At 44.8% G+C, this 15,565-nt stretch overlaps 1 long non-coding RNA gene across 2 annotated transcripts in view; it reads left to right on the forward strand.

Moving 5' to 3' along the window:
- Nucleotides 1-10,588, forward strand: part of LOC128325148 (uncharacterized) — an 89,249-nt gene extending 78,661 nt beyond the window's left edge. The window contains exons 3-4 of one of the 2 annotated variants that reach the window (XR_008307284.1): nt 1,753-2,206; nt 10,252-10,588. This is a non-coding gene — a long non-coding RNA (uncharacterized LOC128325148). Of the gene's footprint in view, nt 1-1,752; nt 3,813-10,251 lie in introns of those variants that run through there. The other variant, XR_008307283.1, reaches the window with a different exon arrangement.
- Nucleotides 10,589-15,565: the final 4,977 nt, after the last annotated feature.

Consider the following 15,565-nt stretch of genomic DNA (forward strand, 5'->3'; position numbering starts at 1 on the left):
ACATCTCAAGAGGCAGGGCAGTTTTGTTGATAGGGATATAAGACTGAACCATCAAAGCATGGCTTGACCTAATTTTACTGGGCACACCCAGCAGCCAGTTTTGAAATATCGGGCCTGTCTTCCTTTTCAGTGACTCAACATGTTTAAAGAAAAATGTTGGATGGAGGTAAAGCACTTTCTCTGCTGCAGCAAAGGAAAAAGACTTGACCTCACAATACCACAATGGAGCACTACTGCTTTTGGGAACTACTACAATGGGTGAAGGAAGATGCTGAAGGGCTGATGTGATAAGGAGGCAAGAACAGCCAGACAACCGGCAAAGACGCTGGAATTGGGCAGGCGAAAGAGGAGGCTAGCATAAAGATAGTAACTGACACGATGAGGGAAGTTAATGAGAGTAGTCCCATTGAAGGACATTAGACATTCATTCCCTAACTTGTTATTAAAAGGACAAGGTAGGCATTCTCTGGAGCTATTCTCATGCGTAGGCAAAACTGGGCTAAGGAAGCCCAGGCCAGTTTTGCTGCTCTCCCAGCAGCAGAGCAGTGGCAAACTTGCCTCTGTCTGGAGTCCATTTCCAAAGCGCTCCCTTAATCTCATTTTTTCAGTTGTCTGCCAGCCCCAGCTGCTTGCAGCCAGGGCTGGGGGTCTGCAGGGCTTCTTGCAGGCACTGGGTGGGGGGTCCCCCATAATGCACCACGCATTTGTGTGGTGCATTATGGGAATTCCAAGGGCCTCCCAGCCCCCAAACCTCCCTGCCAGAGGCGCTCTTACCCCTGGACTTCCGGGCTGAAGTCCAGGGCTTCCACACCCCCTTGGAGCCCCCAAATCCTCTTTCGTCTGTCCAGAGTGGTGTGATCATTGCACCAACAGCCCATGCTGCGCCGAGCGCTCTAGCATGACTGTGACCTGCACCGGGCGTGGCCTCTGCTTTAGAGATGATGGGGGAGATGATGGCCACGAGCACATCTGAGGCACAAGCAGGCTAATTTGTGGGCTGTCTAACTGATTTAAACCAAATTGCATACAGTTGCAGTGAGTGACACACAGGGATACCTCAGCGGCATAGTTTGTGATGATGCCATCCACCTTGATCCAAGATGGTGGACGCGTAAACATTTGAGGCGCAAGTGGGCTAACTTGTGAATCGCTTAACCGATTTGAACCAAATTTGCTACAGCTGTAGGAACACACAGGGACACCTCAACAGCACAGACTGTGACAATGTCATCCAACCCAGTTCAAGTTGGTGGACACATAAATGTTTGAGGCGCAAGTACACTAACTTGTGGACAGTCTAACTGATTTTAACCAAATTTGCTACAGCTGCATGGACACACAGAGATGTCCCAATGGTGTAGTTTGTGATGATGTCATCCACCTTGATCCAAGATGGTGGATGTGTGAACTTTTGAGGCACAAGTGCACTAACTTGAGGACTGTCTAACCCATTTGAACCAAGTTTGATACAGTTGTAAGTGAGTGACACACAGGGACACCTCAATAGTACAGTTTGTAATAATGCCATCCACCCTGATCCAAGATGGTGGATACATGAACATTTGAGGTGCAAGAGCTCTAACTTGTGAACCTCGATTTGAATCAAATTTAGTCCAGTTGTAGAGACAGTGAAAGGAAAGTAGGGTGATTAGTTCTTACTAGAACAACTTGTTTTAGTTCTGTTGCTGTTTGTGCCCTCAGTAACCCATGTGTTAAAAATACTGCATGTAACTTGTTCTTTTGATTTCACAGAGACTACTCTGGATAATTTTTCTTATCCTGTCAGCTGCTGTGGGTGACTTTTCACACAAGTGTGTACCTTGCAGTCTCAAGAGAAGACTCTAGTGATGACTTGCATATTTGAAGCAGCCAATCAGAAACAGCACAAGCAAACCTTTAATAGGACCGTGAACTCTATACTGGTTGGTTCACACATTCAGCTATGTGTTATCGAGTGCATTGAGTAGTGATCAGGGATTGCTTGCTTAAGATTTGAATCAACCTTCAGTGTTTGTCTATTTGTTTGCCTGAAATATTGATATCCTGCCTTTCCTGCTATCTAGTGCAGTGTAATCAAATGGTGCCCATGTGGAACTGATGCAGTGTCATGGCTAAGAGACTAAGCTATAACCACGAAGCCCCTATCATGACCCCAGATCCAGGACCCTCTCAATTGCAGGATGAAGTGGACAGTTTATGATATGAGGTAAGGTGGGAAGGTTCTATGACCCAGACTGTCTGTGACCCCATACTGCCCGGACTGTCCAGGACTGCAACACTGCCAGGACTGTCACACCAGGAGAACCAGAGCCAGCAATTCCACCATGACTAGGGGACACAGCCCTGCCTTTGTCCTCAGACTCAGATGAGTCTCCTTCAACCATAGGAATGATGTCCTAGTTCTTACTTAACGGGAAACCAGAGGTTCCTTCCCCTCTGGTTCTGAAACCTGAATGTATGAACCATGGAATTACAGTGAAAAGAAAAGAAAAGAAGAGGACTCTCAGTTTCCCTCACCAAACTGCACTTTGCCATCTTTGGTTCACTCTAGGTTCCATCTTCTCAGCTTCTGGTTTGCCCATGCCAGCATTACATACAAACGTCAGCACACAGTTTCACCTCTCTAAAACTGGGGGTAAGGGAAGAAGCTCCTCCCTTGCTCTGGCCCCTATTGGCTGTGCAAGCTGTCTTTCAGGAAAGAAGGAAGCCTGCACAGCCAGCTGTGGAAGGAACCGCGGACTCACTGTACCCATGGTTTTGTGTTACATATGACCTGGGCCATGAGAAGCTGCTTTATACCAAGTCAGGCCATTGGTCCATCTTGTTCAGGAATTGTCTGCACTGACTAGCAGCAATTCTCCAAGGCTTCAGACAGGAGTCTTTCCCAGCTCTACCTGGAGATGCTGCTAGGGATTAGACTTTCTGTATGCAAAGGTCTGAGCAATGGCCCTCTCCCAAGTGAACCTGCCCTCCCCATGCCACCGGAGCCAGCATTTAAGAAATCAGGCAAGGTCCCTTTAAGAAACAGAGTCTTCCCTAGGGAAGGGGCAGGCCAAATTCAGGGACTAAATAAAAACCAGCAGTTTTCTCCAAGCTGTTGGGCAACATCCCTTGTATGTTGCTGTACACAGCTCTTGTTTTTGCTTGGCGCTGGCCGGATTTCTGGCTCCTTTGGTCCCAGAGCTATCTGAGGTCTACATTACCTCAGATACCCCTTGGTATCTGCCTCAAAAGAGACACCAGCTCAGCCTAGAACAGGATATCTTACCACTGCCATGAACTCACTAGGTGGCCTTAGGCAATCCTCAGCCTTAATCCCACCCACAATCTGCTATGACCATGATCCACAGTGACATTGATCCAATGGTTGGATGGAACCAAGCAGTTCAGCAAAGAAAAGTGAAGAAGGCTTGGCCATCTTGCCTGTGTAGTTCTTCCAGCCTTATATTCAGTTTAAGGGTATGATGGTTATTTAACTCCGCAACCAATAAGCCCCATGAGAATATGATGGTTAGCATGACAAAGGAACCAGTCATCATAACTATGATAAAGACAATAAAGATTATTAGGGAAAGAATGTTCCTGACTAATCCCCACATTAGAGCAAACATGATGGAAAGATTTGGAGGCACAACAGCATGCTTTTAAATATATATGTATTCCTTTTGAGTGAGCAATATTGGATGGAGAGGGAAGGTCCCAAAGAGCTCCAAGGCAAAGAAGTATTAAATACAAAGGCTGGTTTTATTTTATTGTATTTTATTTATTGTACAGTGTATATACCATCTTTTATAAAAACCTATCCCAAGGTGGTTAAGATGTGTGTGTGTGTGTGTGTGTGTGTGTGTGTGTGTGTGTGTGTGTGTATTTTGTGCACCCTCAACCCCATTTCTGCAAGTGGTGAGAAGTTCCAGGGGTGCAGTGCTACTTTGAGATCCAGCTTCCCTTATAGGAGAAATCACTGGTGATGTATTTTCCTTGTAATATTTGGTATATTTACAAATATAGATGTTGAGCATTAGATGGATCTGAAAGTAGCAGAACATTCCTAAAAACACAGCAAATTGGCTACTTCAGTGTCCCAGAGAGCAAAACATTGCACCCAAAAGTGCTTCACTGACCTGTCTGGATTCTTCATTCCAAAAAATCTTTCCAGTCTCTGTCCTAACCTACTCTAATTTGTTGCTTCTTTACAATGATCAAATCCAGACCCCTCAATGGGGTATGGAAAAGGAAGAGCCACCTTACACTTCACCAGCCCCTCTACTACTACTACTACTACTACTACTACTACAAATATTTATATATCGCTTTTCAACCAAAGTTCTCAAAGTGGTATACATAGGTAGGTAAGTAAGTAAGATGGTTCCCTGTCCCCAAAATTGTTTCTTTTCTAAAAAACAAACAAACAAACAAACAAAAAACATATGGTAGACACCAGCAACAACTACCAGAGAGTTGCTGTGCTGGGACTGAACAGAACCAGTTGCTCTCTCCTTGCTTAATATAAGAGAATTACCACTTTAAAAGGTGCCCTTTGCTCTGTTAGGAGGGTCCCTCCCATCAGGTTGATTCTATGTGCATCTACAAGACACTCCATGATTTCCCCCACCCAGGGTATAGTCAGAGCCATTTACTCCACATTTCAGGGACCTGAACTGATCTTTAGCCATTTATTATTATTATTATTATTATTGTTGTTGTTATTATTATTATTATTATTTTGCATTCCTATGTAAAATCCAAGTTTACGGACCAGGCAAAAAGCAAAGGGAGGTCATTCACAATGAACAAACCCAAATCCTACAATAGGATAAAAAAATTCGTTAAATCAGATAGTCACTGAGGCTGTTCACAGAACTGAAAACTGGGTAGGACAAACTGATGCTATTCTCATGAACTGGGCTAGGGGATCCCAACCTGGTTTTCAGAGGTCGTGTGCTGCAACAGGAGCTGCATGGCTCCCAAGAGCAAACTGCCTTAACTGCCTGCCTTAAATGAGGTTAGCAGAGTGAGCGTTCCACTAACCTCATTTCACCAATTATGAGTAACCATGGTGCAGCTCTGTGCTGTGGTGACTCATGAGGACACCCATGACTGGGAGGCTCCTACAAGCCTCCCAGCCTTGGAGTCTCCCCAGAATTCCTGGTGCACTTGCACGGGACATCCTAGGATTTCCGGGGGCTGGGGGGGGGGTGCAATCACTGCCACCCCTACCGGCTCCGTGACGGAGCTGGTAATTGCATGGGTGGCTAATCTGCCCGCCCAGGGCAAGCTCCCTGCTTGTCTGCAGGGAGAGCAGGCTAAGCCTGCTATCCCCACAGAGCCTGGTTAGGTTCTACATACAGATCGTGTGTAGAACCTCACCTTGTGTGCTCCCAGTTTTTGGTTCTGTCTGTGGGAGCAAACTAGGTAAGAGGAGGGATAAGTGATTGTGTGGGAGCAGAAGCTGCTTAGGACAGGGCCATCCCACCTAGTTTTCATGCCCATCATTTGACCAAGGTAGGAGGAAAATCTGCTCTGATCCTTTCTCCCACACAATCACCTCTCCCTCCTCCTACTTAGTTGTTTGCTCCCACACAACTGAAAACTGGGAGTATGCACAGCTCCCAAACCTGGGTAGGACACTTTTCCTACCCAGTTTTCAGTTGTGTGAACAGCCTCGTTGTATATTTAATGTGAATATGATGGATGGATGAATGAATGATACTTTCATTGCCAGGGAATCCCACAATATAAATCAACACTGGTTTCCAAATATCACAAGTTTTGGGAAAGTCCCTGTGATGTTTCATATGCCATTAACTTGATTAATTTTATTAAGCCCCACACACTTAATTGGGTGCATCATACATGCATTTTACAAGATGAAATCCATGGCCATAGTAGTAACTGGATGTCTATTATCTACATTTTGACTGTGTCTTTGTGTGTGATGGCTACTAACTTAGACCATTAACTTTAGATTGTGAACCCTTTGGGGACAGGGATCTATCTTTATTCATTTTTTATTGCTCTTTGTAAACCACTTTGGGAACTTTTGTTGAAAAGTGGTAAATAAATATCTTCATCGTCATCGTCGTCATCAACCTTTAAAAAAAAAAAGGCTTGGACAAATCCACGGCAAATAAATCTATCACCAGCTATTAGCTATGTTAGCTAAATGAAACCTTCTTTCAGGGGCAGCATATCTGTGAATATCAGGTGCTGGAGACAAACGACAGAGGAGAGCTATTGCCTTTATGCCTGCTTGTGGGTTGACTGGAGTATCTGATGATTGGAAACAGAATGCTGGATTACATAGATCTGATCCAGTAGCAGTCCTCCTTCAGTCTTATAAATGCTGGGTACCATCGACTCATAGACATCGACTCCCACCCCCACATACAGCTTCTGACCTGGCGGCAAATGTGCATCCAAACCCCGCTATCACAGCGTTCTTCGTGGTAAAGCCCAATGTTGTGAACTGCCCAGGGACATTTTTGTATGGGGCGGTATATAAATGCATTTTTTAAAAAGGTCCAGTTGTGGCCCTCATCAACCCTAAGTGTGCCCTGACAAATTGGGCCATCCCGGAAGGCATGCACAGAGTGCTGGGAAGTGTAGCCCTTCCCAGCACTTTCCTCCTAGAACTCTTAAGGGAGGGTTCCATCTCAAAGGTACCTCCCAGCCCTGAGAAAAGTGCAGTACTGTGTGGAGGTCAGAATAGTGAGAAATGGTGCTCACATAGAAGATTTTTTGCCAAAGTGTCCCCTGCCTGAAAAATAGAGACGATCACTGCTCTATCACAGCCCCAGAATGCCACGCAAATACCGGAAAAAAGCAGACTAGGAAACCACAGAAAACAGTTACTCTCTGTAATCCCATTTCCCTTAATGCCTTTTTGACTAAGTGATTCATCTGTCAAATTTAATAGGATTGCTCATAGGCTTAAGGAGATTTCTTTTCCAACCACCTCCCTAAACATTCACTTGAAGCCTAATGGATTTTTACCATGGGCAGATAAGTAAAATGATGCTTTTAGAATCATGTTGGCTGTGAAATAAGTGTTCCCCTTGATCTCATCTCTCTTTCAAAGCCTGAACAAGCAGTGCAAAAGAGCCCTGAAACACCATCTCCAACTGGGTTCTGACCTCTGCATTGCCCCTGGATCCGTGTGGGTGTTAATACAAGCACCTGTTGCTAAACCTGGGGAAGGAGCATAGCTCAGCAGTGGAGAATCTGCTCTGCATGCAGGAAGTCCCAAGTTCAATGCTGGGTAGGGCTGGGGAAGACTCCAGTCTGGAACCAGGAGTTTTAAACTTTTAAATAGAGATATATTATTTTTATATTTAATATCTATACTTTTAATTTGTATTTTAATTGTGCATTGTTTTAATTAAATTGTAAATCACTTTGGGGTTATTTTAATGAGAAGTGGTATAGAAATGGAACAAGAAATAAATAAATAAATAAATAAATAAATAAATAAATAAATAAATAAATAAATAACTGATTGACAGTCAGTGTAAACAGTGCTGAACTAGCTGGGCTAATGATCTAATAGAAGTCTGCTTCACATGTTTATTATCCCTGCGGCCTGCCTAAAATTTGATTTATTGATTATGTAACCCACCAATTTCTCAAAACTCTAAGGGTGGATTCAGACCCACACTGGATGGTCTGTAAGCCGATAACTGTTGGAGATGAACTTCCAGTGCATTGACCTTTTGTACCAACTGTCCTAATGACTGCTGGCGGCATTGGAAGTAGAGACAGTGAGTAAGGGTCTCCCTATCTCCCACTCTATGACCCCTGATCTGACTCTGCAGCACTTCCTATGCTGAGTCACAATCTCTCCTTTCCTCCTAGAGAGCAGATGGAAACATCTCTCTCTCTCTCTCTCTCTCCTTACCTGTCCATTATGTAGTCCTGTAGATTAGGTTTAGGTTTTTCCTATCTAAGTGTATTTAACCAATAAATATTTAGTGTTTGCTTATACAAGGATCTCCATGTGTTTCCTCTCAATAGCTGCAATATCCAAACCAGCCTCTGCTACCTACTCTGTAACTGGAGTGCGTGCTCATTCCTTTATGCTCTGCTGTTTTACCTACTGGCGGTAAAAATCAACAACCTCTAACAATAACAGGTCAGGAAAATGTCGGGACATGAGAGTGTGCACTCCCAGGGGATGTCATGTCTGAACCCGCCCAAGTCCAGCACCCATGCCACATCGCCGACATTCACCCGACCTTCTCCTCCCAGCTTCAGCCTGACATTTGAAACTGGGCAGAGTGGAGAATGTCTGGCCAGTGTCGTTAACACGGTGCAGGATCTGGACTTGGACAGGTTCAGACATCCCACCTGCCAGAAGCATACATTTTGGCATCCCTGGCATTTTCTCAACTTGTTACGAGCATACAGGCCAGCCAACTGTCATCTGAACCTGCCCTAACTGTCAAGTATTGGTTTTAGAGGCTGTGCTCTGGAGGATGTAGGATCAGGTGTTTTAGAGCAGGTGGTCTTAAAAACAGAATCAATGGGGGGGAATCTGGTGACTAGAACAAAGCTGCAGAATGGGACCCACCAAGCCAGAGATACAAGCACCATTTTTAATTCAGCTATGTACAGTACATAAGAGCATAGGAAGCTGCCTTATACTGTACCCACTGGTCCATCTAGCTCAGTAATGTCTACACTGACTGGCAGCAGTTTTCCAAGGTTTCAAGCAGGTGTCTTCTGAAGTCCTATCTGGAGGTGCCTGAGATTGAGCCTGGGGCTTTATGAATGCAAAGCAGATGCTCTGCCATTGAGCTGTGGCCCCACCCACAAAATATGACCTACCGTGGATTGTAAATTCACTAGGGTCTTCATCATAAAATGTTGCCTTATGCCGATTCAGATCATTGGTCCCTCTAGCTCAGTATTGTCTACACTGATGGGCAGCATCTCTCCCAAGGTTTCAGGCAGGAATCTTTCCTTGTTCTGGGAAATATGCCAGGGATTGAAAACCATGCAATGCAGATGCTCTACCACTGAGCTATAGTCCCATACCTGAAGGGGAATATCTTTCCGCAGTCACTCATCCAAATGTAAACCAAGGTGAACCCTGCTTAGCAAAGGGTTCATGCTCTCTACCACAAGACTGGCTCTCCACCCATGTATGTGCTCTAACAGTCCCTATTTCCAGGGACTGTCCTGACCTTTCTGGTGCCCTTCTCTGGTAAATCATTATCCCTATCTTTGCCTTTGGGGAATGTCCTGATAACATTTTGTTAGTGTGAGTTGATAGATTTGCCATTGTTCAAGGCTTAGCTCCTTTCCTCCCCTGGGTCTCAAGAATTTCTAAGTAGGGAATAGATGCCTCTTGTCTCTATTTTACAATCCTCTACTGCACAACTTGTACTATTTCACATTGCACAGCATGAGCTGGTGGGTACTTGACCTTTTAGCACACAAAATGGTGGTATAGTAGTTTAAATATTAAGTTTCTTAATTTATTGTTATTGCTGAGAGCCCTAGGGATGAGATTTGTTAGCGGTAGATAGATAGATAGATAGATATTATTTACATTTACATTTATATCCCGCTCTTCCTCCAAGGAGCCCAGAGTGGTCTACTACATACTTGAGTTTCTCTTTCACAACAACCCTGTGAAGTAGGTTAGGCTGAGAGAGAAGTGACTGGCCCAGAGTCCCCCAGCTAGTTTCATGGCTGAATGGGGATTTGAACTCGGGTCTCCCCGGTCCTAGTCCAGCACTCTAACCACTACAACACGCTGGCTCTAGGTAGGTAGCTAGGTAGATAGATATCCATTCAGCTGCAATTGCATCTATCTGCAATTGCTCTATTTTCATTCAGTAGCTCTATTTTCATGCAATTGCTCTATTTTCTGTTGGTCTGCCATAATGATGCACCAAAGGAAAATGAAGGCTTGCTAACTTATGTATTTTATAGCCAACAGATCCACCACATCTTTTGACTGCATACTACTTCCATTGTGTATGCAAGAGGCAGCCACTGAACTGCAAAGGCCAAAAATGTTTGGGTCCCATTGTGAAGTCCGATGAAGTAGCTTCCCTTCGTCTGAGAATGAGCAGAGGATTAGAAACAATGGATCAGATACAGACCGTGGGGTGCAGTGGTGGTGGTGGGTGTTGGGGTGAGACGATGGGAAAACTTACGTCATTTTTAATTAACTCTCCCCGCAATTTAAATATCTGCATTGGGTCTCCTTTCTCTTCCCTTCTGCTCCCCACCCCGCCTTTTCAGTAATCCCGAGCCTTATCATTTAGGCTGTATCTTTTGGTGCCCATAGTGATACTCGGGGTTTCAGAAGACTGCAGAAAACACCAGCGTCGTCTTGCCGATCCAAATAGCCGCCTATTGTTCCATTGACGGAAACAAGCCTCATTGATGAAAACAGGCTCTGCTTATTTCAGGAAGCCCGTTATTGCCAGAAGCTCACTTTTTCTCTCGTCTAGACGTCCAGGCCCTTGTTCCAGCACGTCAGTCACTGTCAAGCCCCTGGAAAGATTCCTGGAAAGATCAACAGAGAGCCAAGGCTGACAGTCCGGCCGTGTTGCAGCAGCAACGGGTGCAGCTTCACACATACAACCAAATGTTGAATGGAAATGAATATAAACTTGACTTCACTCATGATTAAGTACGTTCTGATTGATGGAGCGGGATGACTCCATTTGTTCCCGGCAGGCAAAGTAAACACAATTTCTCTGGAGAGTTTTCTCGCTCAAGAAAGGTAATAAAAAGCAACAACCCAAGCAAACTCAGACATCCCAGAAATTGATATTAAGGGATACTTGCATGTCCAAATAAAAAGATCCACACACTTCAGTTTTCCCTTCAACAGTTCTGATTTTCTGGAGTCTGTCTCTGCCAAATCACTAGCCCTTTTCACACATTATGTGCAATACTCATACAGGTACAAATCTGTATGCAGGTACAGTTATTCACATGTTATGTTGAACACAGGTACAGCAGTACACTTCCTATTTGTATCCTGTATTTCAGGTGGACTTTTACTTTTAAAATGAACACAGATATACCACAACATGTACAGACAGCTGAATGCATGCACAAGCATAATGTCTGAAAAGGGCTTTTGAAGAAGATCTGTTCACATGTACATGTGTTTGTGTGGATGGCTGCACATGTGTTTATTTTAAAAGTGAGCCTGGCTACAGGCCCCTTAAATGCAGGGCACAAATGAGAAGTGGGCTGCTGTACATGTTTTGAATATAATGTGTGAATAACTGTACATGCATACAGAGCTGTACATACTTACACTGTATAGAGATTGCATGTTTGTTGTGAATACGGTTAGTGGCTGACATGCCGAGCAAGGATGCACTGGTGCAGTGAGAGAGCAGCCAAACAGAACTTCGCAACCAACTGCACTGGTGCAGTGGAGAAGCAGCAACTTCTGACACCCTCCCCTTCCCCAGGAAGGCCTTTGTGCCACCAGAAAATTTGTCCCGGAGCAATGTGCACGCCTCAGGGACGTATTTTTGGGTGGCATACACAGCTTTCCGGAGAGGTTGTCAAAAATGGCCACTGTACTGGTGCAGTAGTTGGGAAGTTCTGTTAGGCTGCTCTCCTGCTGCACCAGTGCACCCTGGTGATATCCATGGTCAAAAAATTCTGATGCTGTCGCTGCCAGAGAATTGATTTGGACCTGATCTTTGTCACATTACCACTCAAACAAAGATATCTTGAAATGGGCCTAGTTGTTAGCTGGAGCGTCTGAGAGTACCAAAGGGGACAAGCAAAATTCAAGACTATCAGAAACAACAGTGGCAATAGTAATAATAATTCTACATCTCTCTTTCACACATTATGCACATTCATGCATTTTTCACACAGCAGGTTTACTGTCAGGCTTTACTGAGTGTTCGAAGTTGCCCCCAAAACAGATGCAAAAAGTGGGGTTTTTTTACCCTGAATAAATCAGGCTATGCTTTAAGGGGCAATGAAAAACCCAAATTGTGTGCGAAGTGCTCTCCGATAGCTCACAGGGACTTCAGGGTAAATCTAGCCGATATGTGAATGCACAACCTCAGTTCCAGAGGAGATGTGAGCTAAGAGCCCTGTGTGAAAAACGTCCAGGAGATCAGGAGCAACCTCTGTTGCAACATTAAACTTGTGATTCTGTGTTCAATAAAAGAGCTGAAATGAAGCCTCAGCTAAAGATCTTCAACACTTTAGAATGGGACAGGAGAGAATGTTCAATACATCCAATTAAATTTGGCAGGTTCTCACAAGAATCCAATCTGCTTTTAGAAAAAGAAAGAAAGAAAAGCATAAAGCCAGGACGCAGGTTTGTCAAAGAGCAGGAATTTGAGAAGGTGAGTGAAGACCTCAGGATAATTTTTGACACTGCTACTGCTCTAAGGTTTGCCTCTAAATGCAAAACAAATGTGTGTCAGCAGCAGCTCTAGCTGTGAGGCATACTTTATGGGCTCATTGGATTTATGAATCTGCAGTGTTAAGCAAAAAGATGCATGATGTAGGATGCCTGGAATGTACCTGGTAGATTAGCAAGCAGCCTACTCCGGAAGATGCATCAGGTTAAAATGTTGCCATTGGAGAATGGGCATTAGCCAGATATCCTGTAAAGCTATGGAAGAAGGAAACCCTGGAAATAAAACCACAATTTTTTTTTTTTTAGGGAAAAAAAGAGTTAATTGTTTTCTAAGCTCTGTGTGCGGCTTGCTTGGAGAATGACATGTGCATGTCAGTAGTCGCTCATCCGTCCTGCGACTTGTATGTGCATCCAACCCATTTTGGTCACTGCAATCGAGGATTTCATCTCAGATTTCAAGTTTCCTGTGGTGCCCACCCAGGAATTTGCACTGTTGGGTAGGCTTATCCCTCAATCTCAAGAAAAGGAAGAGTTGAGTCAAGGCAGGATCCTGTGATCCAGGACATTCACAGCCAGTTCTTACATCATCAAAACCATGTCCCAAGGCTAACATTTTGAATCATTAAAAACTACCCATAGATGGAAAATTAATGAGCAGAGACGCTGCAAGAAGCAGGCCACCATGGTAATTCTGATTACTGCCAAATGGGCTGCTTTGAGTTTATTACCAACCCCAAGCAAGGCACATGCACTTCTCTTGGTTCTTGAGGTTTTTTGACATTTCGTACAATTGGATTGCATATAAACAAAAAACCTAATTAATTGCTTTTGTGCAAAGAGCATGTAAAATGGAAAGTCAGCAGCTAAAGAAGAATAATGGAGTCCAGATGAAACACGGTTCATTTTGGAGTACTGAGAGTGATGGTGGTGGTGGTGGAGGAGGAGGAGGTGGAGGAGGAGGAGGAGGAGGAGGAGGAGACTGTTCTCATGGCTGGTGGGACAGGTGGGTGAGCGGGGGAGAAGGCTGCAGACCTTACCTCCCCCCCCCAGACAATCTGTGTAGTTGGTAGGAGGCGTGGAACACTCTCCCACATGATCCTACATAATCATGCTGCTGCACATGAGAGATGGGTGGTGCTCTAGGCACCCATCTCTGTGTGCACTTGTACTGCAATCAGCCCCAGCGCCCACACAATGCTGCCACTGAGGTTAAGGGTATGCTTGTGCCCTTAATCTCAGCTAAAAGCCGGGCTCTGGAGTGGGGTCAGGTTGTGCGTGAGCAAAGGGATCCGTGTGGATCCTGGTGCTCCACACAGACAGCTAGGCTGCCCTAGCTTGGGGCCGGGGGGGGGGGGGGGCTAGGCTGCTGGTGAGAACAACCTTAATGAAAAAGATTACAGACACAGAGAAAACAATGAAGAAGACAATGGAGATGATGAAAACTACAACAAACGCAACCAAGAAGAGGAAGGGGACCAAGAAGGTGAAGGTGACAGTGCTGATTCAGAATATGAAGATAATAATTGAGATGGTGAAGGGAGGCTTCAATTACAGTAGACCTACTGTAATACTTCAGAGTGAAAAGTGTAAATGTTGATGAACGAATATCAGTTTAGTCTTAAGAAGAAGGAAGGGAAAGGGATGGAAAAAGAATATAAAAACTACTCTCTTTGTCATGGAAATAGTTGTCTATAGAGCTCTTTGTCTTGACATCACTTGTCTTGACAATAAGGGGCCTTCTATAAACATCCACATTAACACCAAGAAGACCTGTCCCTTGCCATGCAGGTCTTTCAAAAAGGGACCTGGAAAAGCCAGACCTACCCTAATTTCTCAAAGGACTATGAGTCAACACAATCAGATGAGGGGTTACTGCAGTTTAGAGCTGCACTATCCCCTTTCTCACCATCTACCAGTCACTTACTTGCACCAAGAGAAACACTTCTGGGATATCTGTTAAAAGCTCTCTTCACTATGGTTCCAGTGGTTCTGGTGCAGGAAATGTATCATAGGAGCATCCCTCGGACTCTTCTTCGCATGTCTAGGAATGTGGAATTGTCTAGGATTGTGAGAGGGCTAGTACATGCCCCTCCTCCCTTAAATGAGAATTAGGATCCATCAGTTACCCATTGCAATGTTTTTAATGGAATTTTTTTGCAGATAAAGTCTCTCATATTTGAGCTGAACTAGACTCTACAGTTATTGCAGAGTCTACTGTTGAGGTGTCCAGCATCTCCTCTTGTATAGTTAAATTGGATCAATTTCAGTTTGTGGCTCCCAAGGATGTGGTCAAGCTGCTTGGGGACACTTCGCCTTACTACCTGTCCTCGTCTTGATCTTTGCCCAACATGGCTTATATGATCTAGCAGCGATGTCATTAGAGAGGGTATTGTCAAGATAATGAATGTTTCGCTGAGGGAAGGCAGGATGGCTCCTTGAAGGAGGCAACCATCATATGAAATACAAACAGACATCAACAATGAAACATTCTCACTTTTCACTGTCATTGGTGTGTCAATTGATGAAGGTGAAGATGATGGAAAGTTAGGGTTATTTCAGTGAGTTGTGCAGTCACCACAGGGTGCCACGCTTGGGGTATATGGGGATCACCACTGCACTCCCCAGAAGTGAAATATTAAATTACTAGCTGATCCGGCTCAGAGCGTCTGTGCTCCTAGTTTGCTGCCGCTGCTTTCTCCCTGCACTCCACCCGCCCCCACTTTTTTGCCTGCCCGCCGTCTCCTTCTCCCCCCCTCCTGCCCACAGCCTTCTTCTTCTTACTCGCCCGTCAACCCCATCTTCTTCTTTTGCACCTCCAGCTGCCATTCACAGCCACTCAGTCACTTGCCTACTGCTCGCCTGCCGCCTGGTTACAGCCACATGCCTGCCGCCTGGTTGCAGCCAGCCACCACCACTGCCACAGCCGCCATTTTCTTCCCTCCCACCCGTCCCGTGACTATCCAGCAGTTCTCTGAATTCTCGCGAGATCTGCCACGCATGGGATTAGCCACAAGTATGTCTTAGAGAATTAAATATAGATTGTAGATTCTGTGGTCTGGGAAAGTTGTGGGGCATCCAATGTAACCAATGGGACTACTTGGGAGTAGGAAGTCCTACTCATGAGTAAAAAGATCATGACAGGATGAGGGTTAAGCAAGTCTAGATCTTGACCTGATTTGTGCCTGGAAGGGAGACTACCTGGCA

Source organism: Hemicordylus capensis, chromosome 4 (genome assembly GCF_027244095.1).
Source record: "Hemicordylus capensis ecotype Gifberg chromosome 4, rHemCap1.1.pri, whole genome shotgun sequence".
NCBI lineage: Eukaryota > Metazoa > Chordata > Lepidosauria > Squamata > Cordylidae > Hemicordylus > Hemicordylus capensis.